This window comes from Seriola dumerili, unplaced genomic scaffold (genome assembly GCF_002260705.1).
Source record: "Seriola dumerili isolate Sdu_G_001 unplaced genomic scaffold, Sdu_1.0 BDQW01000169.1, whole genome shotgun sequence".
Classification (NCBI taxonomy): Eukaryota; Metazoa; Chordata; class Actinopteri; order Carangiformes; family Carangidae; genus Seriola; species Seriola dumerili.
The window spans coordinates 2028412-2034367 of NW_019174424.1; positions in this window are offsets into that span (position 1 = coordinate 2028412).

The window sequence follows — 5956 nt, forward strand, 5'->3', positions numbered from 1 at the left end:
CAGATATGATGCTGGCTGGAGGAGAATTTTCCTGCAGGTCAATACAGAATTTGTATCTCAGTCACCGTATTAAAGATTGATCCAGAGCTCATCCTGAGGCTAAGAGTGAGGACATAGCATATTATTAGCTCGGCAAACCGATCAGTAATCAACAGGCTTTTTTCATCTCTGCACATGATGTCCTCCCTCAGCTCACAATCACCAGTTTATTTACCTGCATGGCTGCCCAAGAGGGACTGGAGCTTGCGTCAGTGCACATATCCCACGGCCCCAGTGAAGCACAACAGGGGACAGCAGGGAGAGTTAATGCACTGAGAGTGTGTGGACACATCATGGCAACACCGTAAATGGTTGTCAGGATGACTTACAGCTCCAAATGTTGAAATTTAACAGAAATGGTTGATTGTAATGTGAGGCAAAAGTGATTCGCCCTGCTTATAAAAGAACAGGGATTTCTATTCTATTCCATTTTTCTCGTTATAATGAACATGAAAAAATGGATCATTTTGTTTTTACTGGCTCAATTCTCTCTGACTGTAGCCATAACTTATTGTTAACAATATGTTGTTATTCTATATGTATTTTACTGTCAACAAATCCCCTGAAAAGCTGAAAACCAACATGTTAGTCCATCTCTCAGCCCTTACCAAATTTGCTCCTCTTTAAAAATACCTCATAAATATATTTATAGTTTGTATAGTTTTTTTAAAGGTCTAATAATTTCCTCCAACATCTGGACACTAGGTTTTAGCAAACGTTACCCAAAAAGGAGTAAATAGTCCATTTGTTTGGGGATATTTTCAGCTGCAGATTGATGCACAATACTTCAACACAGTTTTTACAGCACCAAGATGGTGTACATGGGATTGAGTCAAAATGAACTACAGTGCCCACATTCATGGTACTGAAGGAACACATAGCTCAGTGCAGCAGTGTAGCTCACATCAGGCACAGTTACACAGATAATACCTGTTAGGACAATCAAATCATTGATGGTTTTAATCTTTTCATGGTTGACAGTATAAGTAAAAATAGAATATCATCAGACTACTCCTTGAAAAACTAAGAGCAAAAGCAACGAAAGTACAGCTAGAAAGACGCACTGTGTCGGTCACTTTTCATTTCTTCCTGCTAAAAGATGCTTACATTTATTTTTTGGCAGAAACATAAGGGGCTATGCACACCAATATGAAAACACTGTAATAAAAAAGGCACATTTTCAATCTATGTATCATAGAGTTTTTACAATAAGAGAAAAAATGCAAAGCTGTGTCTTAGTCATTCATTTCCTCCCTTGCTCTGCCTCCAACAAGATATGCAAACACACACACACACACACACCAGCAGGAAGACCGATGGGGTGAGGGTGGGGATCTGAAATATACACACAATAATACAGATCTGTGTTTGCGTTCACAAGCACACCCACCTGCACTGTGTGTGTGTGTGTGTGTGTGTGTGTCTTTCTCTCTTACTCTAGCACAATGTAAACCAATAGCAAAGTTAATGCAGCACATACCACGCTCCGCAATCCTTCATAACACCTGTGACATATCTCAGAAGCATTCAGCATGGCAAAGACTCCACAACAAGCCGTGAGCTCTAAAATACACAGAAAGTCATAACATATATCTTCACCCCTGTCACCCTCAATCCACTGACTAGCAGACCCCCCCCCCCTCCCCCCTCCTCCTTTTGCCTGCAGCTATTCTGAGAAATGCCTCATTTTCATTTCAATCTTCTGTACAATATAGTGCATGGCTGCCATACGCTGACACCTTCACCTAAACGCCACTAACAGTTGAATAGAGCAGAGATGAGACAGGCTTGAAAGAGCAACTATTGTAGTGATAAGAGGCAAAGTCAATCTATTTGCATTCAAGGGTGAAAAGACATCTATTTTTGTGCGTCTTCATACATGAATAGAGAGAAGAGAGAGGAGGATACAGGTGGCTGTATCCTTCTCCCTCAAAGCAGCGCTCTGTGCATGTCGTCTGTCATTCTCCATCACATAGTGTATGAAAAGATATTCGCAGGTACAAGCAATTGACATGCAAACTATAGTATTCTCTCAATGCTGCACCTTTTCTGACTATATTAAGCAAACCAGGGGATGAGAAATTCTGAGAAGCAGTGAGGCAATAATTCAGAGACCAGGTCCCTTTTGAAGCCATTACAAATCTTGGCTGCAGTGGCACATGGTTTTCATACTTGTTTAGTAGGTCTTCCTTAGTGTATTTAGTAGGCGATGACCCCACATTTCTGTACGGTAAACACTCCTCCCATTCAAACTCTGTGTCTTCAGTTTGTTACGTAGGGTTTCCCCTGAAAATCTGATTTCTAGTGACTCATTGTTCTCTGACTAACATGATTGTGAAAAGTGAAATTGGTGGAGTTTCCCTTTATTGCATAATGTAGACCATCATATCACATGGATTTGCAAATAATGCTGAATCACCATTGCGCTTTAACTTCCATGTCAGCAACTAAAACAAAATATGGATCTCAGAAGTTTCACACGAGTGAAACATGGAAAACTGCATATACTGTTTGTCTGTCTATCTAGTAATAAACACTAAAATCCCGACAGCGATGCGAATGAAGCTGCCCTCATTTTCTGTTATCAGACACTCTGACAGATCAGCCCTCTGACTGTATCCCTGGAAGGCCCATTAACACCTCCGGAGGGTAGAGCCCAGCCCCCTCCATAAACAGCCCAGCCGGAGGTCCATCCTAATGGGCTAAGCTCATTCCCAGCCTGGTCTGCTCCAGGTGTGGAAGCTGAGCCCTGTAATTGAAAATTAGGGGGCAATAACCCAGCATTCAATGCAGGTCTCACAACAGGAGAGTAGCCGGGCCCCCACCCTGTCACTCAGTCAGAGGCAGGGGAAACAAGAGAGTTGTGGTGGAGGAGGAGGAAGGGAGGAGGAGGAGGGGAGAGGAAGGCTGTGAGCTACTGCACGGATGGTGGTGGTGGTGGTGGTGGTGGTGGTGAGGGTTGAGGAGAGAAAAAGGTGCTTTCTTGGAAGCAATAACAGATGTACACACAGGCAGGTTTTAGTGTGAAGCGCATGCAAAGACTGATAAAGCAGAGAAAGCGTATTTGAGTACAACTCCAACACCAAGAGCTTCTACAGAGCTCAAGTGCTTTGCATAGGGAACTGATACTGTGTGTGTGTGTGTGTGTGTGTGTGTTGCTTGTGATACCGCAGCTAGTGGTGTTAGGTTGTAACACTCGAAGGACAACAGGTTGAGCACATCATTGCACACACACACACTTCTTTCTTACCGTTAAACCACAGATCTTATCAATCATGATGAAATACTAATCTAATGCTGTTTGGAAATAGGCAAAGTGAGCACTGCAGTTCTCAGGCAGACTTTACAGCAGGGTGATGTAGTTTTTATGATGTTCAGTGGGTCCATTGCATTGCACTGTCATGCACAAATACAGTAATTTAGTTTTTTTTCTGTGGATAAAAACTGCATTAGTCACTCAAGTGATGCAAGGAAGCCAAAGATTTGAGTAATGAGAAGTGGCATTTTATTCATTTATGTATTTATTTTCATTTTCCCTTTATCTTGTTTTCTGCCATAGAAATGCATTAGCCCTCAGAGAAGCTATCAATCAGGGGCTAATGGGTTGTAATTGCAGGCAGGCAGGCCCCCACATCAGAGGCAACGGGGTCTCTGGATAGCAAAATAATCACACGAACAGTAGAGAACTGCTTACAATGGATTGGGTCCCTGGGGTAAAGGTTAAGGTAATTTCCAACTCATTTTCCTTTTGAAACCCATTATACTCATCCCGGCGATGTCTTGCATTAATCAACATGGTTAATATAGTGGGGGGTTAAAACAGAAAGACAAGGAGAAGTGAAAGGAAGTTTCAGACGTCAGTTGGGTTGAAAAATCTCCTGACTCTTAAGTCACTGGACGATGCAGAAGTGTGGTGACCCTGGCCAAAAAATACATTCATAATACACTTTGGTCTTCCAGAGAAAAATGGATGACATTTTGTTTTCCTGGAACTTCTCAGAATGACTAAATCAAAATACCTGCACTGCCAGAGCAATTCTCCAAAGACGACTGTCAGCCCGAGTCTTTCCTTTCATTTTCAAGGAACAAGCCACCTGACGTTGGTGTCTGATGCTATCTCCACAGCTGTCCGTGACAGTCAGTTGATCGCTGGCAAATGCCACTTGTCAAACAGCCACAAGCAGCCACAACAAGCAGCAGAGGCTGATAAGACTGTGCTAGATCATTTAGGGTTAAACTCTGGGAAACGCGCCTTCTGCCTCTGCTGCCTCTGCTGCCTCTGCTGCCTCGTCTCATGGGAGGCCTTGTATTGTTTGTCAGAAAACTGGAGAGGAAATCCCCTGTGAGGCAGAATTCACACCTCATCTTTTTCATCTTTGCAGAGTTTAAAGAAGGCAAACTGAAAAACAACATCTTATTTCATAGCTGCTTAGGAACATAATAGTGTCTGTGCTTGGGTTTGGAGCTGGTCAGGTGTATGTATTTTGAAAGTGGAGCATTAGCCTACATGTGACTGCAACTGTATAAAATTTTCTTTTTTTGGGGAGGGGGGGCTTTTCCTGTTTTCTCTACACATTCTTTCAGTGGCTGACAGCCCAAAATCTAGAAAAGGCTGTCAAATCAGCCACTTTGCAAGTGAAACCAGTTTATTTCCACAGGCAGAAGTAAGCACAGCTGCAGACAGAAATGCCACTGATGAAAATTTGATGTTTTCAAAAATATTACATCAGCACTGCGAGGCATAAAGTTTTGGTGCAAACATAAGAAAGATTGGAAGAAATAAACGATTATGCAGTATTTGAGATATTGAAGTTTGTCCCCAGTTTTGTATCCGTAGATAAACATGTGCACGGTCTGTGCAACAGTCAGTTTTTCTACTGCAACACAGAAGTGTTTTCCTCTATCATGCTTCAGGTGCCCCCAGTTACTGATGCAAGGGCTGCTGGAGGACCAAGTAAACAATTTCAGGAGGTCAGCGACTCTGCCTTTCAGCTTCTCCAATTATGTAATATAATAATGGGGGCATTATTTTTAAGCTTGTTTAACATTGTTGTCACCTCCTTAACCTTAAAACTTCATTTTCATCTCAAGACAAATCCTGCTGCTGCACCATATATAGTCAGAACAGCTTCCTGGACCACATCATAGTGTGAGGTGTTATTAGAGCGAAATACTATAAAGACATAAAAAAATTCCTCTTATGTTTCCTCAACTGCTTCACAGTGATTTATAATTTAACATTATCCCTTTAACATTATCCCCACTGTTCAGCAGAGGTTACATAGTCCTGCTCTTAAATAGGGCCCATTTTCTCATAATGGAGGGATTATGAGAAAATGGGCCCGTGGGGACAAACAGGAAAGAGGCACCCCACCCCTCTAATATAGGACCCCCAGACTGAAAGAGACACAAAATGGCCATAAACAAAGCAACCTCTTTATGATAATTTTTCATCTCTTTATTATCTAACATCTCAGTGGGATTTTTGTGTCTCTTTATTGTCGTTTTTCATTTCTTTGCAATCGTTTTTCCACCTGTGAATGTTTTGCACGTCTTTTTGTCATTTTGTGTCTTTTAATTGAGCTCTTTGTCTTTCAAGCAAGAAACATTCATTCAGTCACTTCACATAGGTCTCTGTGCCAGTAGGTCCGTTTGGTAATCCATCCATGAATGTGACTGATATATATATATATACAATATCCAAATACCCCATTTACATTTTTAACCATATACCTCTGGATAATTTATCATCATTTCTCCATTACTGAGTCACAACTTTTTTCTTTACTATTACCGCATGCCATCTGAATTTATGATTTATGATAATATATTGGCATATAGAAAGCATTTGTCTTTTATAAGCATCTTTCTCTGTTAAACTTGAGGCATATATTCAGTTAAAAAAAATACAATAAAT